The following is a 1,210-nucleotide window of genomic DNA, read 5'->3' as shown; positions in this document are numbered from 1 at the left end:
CACACACACACACACACACACACACATTATAACAGGAGTGCACACACACACACACATTATAACAGGAGTGCACACACACACACACACACTATAACAGGAGTGCACACACACACACACACACACATTATAACAGGAGTGCACACACACACACACACACACATTATAACAGGAGTGCACACACACACACACACACACACATTATAACAGGAGTGCACACACACACACACACATTATAACAGGAGTGCACAGATTGCAGTTTTCTGACCGATCACCGACTTCTAAAAAGTCCGACCCGCTGATACCGAGTTAGTTTTCTAAGCGACACCGTCAGGAGTTAAAGACCAACATCCTAGAAACACAAACTGGTTTAACTGGCCATGAGGTAGAGCTCTGAAATATACAGGAAGTTCAGACAATTGTTGTTAAAACTAAATAAATAAGTTAAAAAAAGGTGAAATCGGTTTATAGCGCAAGGTCCGATTTCCCAAAGTTAAGGAGGTCGGGGCCACATGTTAAATGTTTCTGACCCGCTTTGTTTCATTACTCCCAGGACACGTGGACACATTCCTGCTGCTACATTGGATTTTTATTGTTGAAACGTGAATAAATATGTAACGATCCGTGTCTTCATTTCATCGTGAGAACATTTAATTATGTTTGTGTCCGAGCTGGAAACGTTGGCAGATTCATGAGAGCCGGTGGAGCAGCAGCACCGGCTTCAAACCAGAAGCTAGCTGCTAGCTGCTAGCTTGACCTTCGTGTTCGCGGATGTTGCGGAGCGGCTCCGTGCTGGAAACACGCCCTGATCCCCGCAACTGAGCGGGATCGGCTCAAAAGAACGGACAGAGGACAGAACCGGGCACAGCTCCTCATGTCTCCGGGACAGAACTCACCTGTTCCCGTCTACGAGTACAACCGGCAAATTCTTCTTCTCTGGTCCTCCGCCTCCTTCTTCTTCTTCTTTTATTGGCGGTTGTTAAACAACTGAAGGAAGCATTACCGCCACCAACTGGTAAGGAGCGTGGACTACATGACATAAAAAACTCTTTCCTTTTATATCCTATTATACAACCTCCACTGTTTAAAAAAAGAAAATATAGCCTGATAGCCTCCGTTTCCTGAATATTTCTGCAATAAATCAACAATATCCAATTTCATTTTACTAAGATGTCTAATCAACTTGTTTCTTTGAACATGATATCTCCTGCAA

At 44.0% G+C, this 1,210-nt stretch overlaps 1 protein-coding gene across 1 annotated transcript in view; it reads right to left on the bottom strand.

Moving 5' to 3' along the window:
• atad1b (ATPase family AAA domain containing 1b) overlaps positions 1 to 952 on the bottom strand; it is a 10,714-nt gene extending 9,762 nt beyond the window's left edge. Inside the window, exon 1 of the mRNA XM_037691311.1 lies at positions 894 to 952. The gene's annotated coding sequence lies outside the window, so the exon portion shown is untranslated. The remainder of the gene's footprint in view (positions 1 to 893) is intronic.
• Between the last annotated feature and the right edge of the window lie 258 nt (positions 953 to 1,210).

This window comes from Nematolebias whitei, chromosome 17 (genome assembly GCF_014905685.2).
Source record: "Nematolebias whitei isolate Nwh7 chromosome 17, NemWhi1, whole genome shotgun sequence".
Classification (NCBI taxonomy): Eukaryota; Metazoa; Chordata; class Actinopteri; order Cyprinodontiformes; family Rivulidae; genus Nematolebias; species Nematolebias whitei.
Note: the sequence above shows the minus strand (reverse complement) of the source record. Positions and strands in the feature narration are given on the sequence as shown.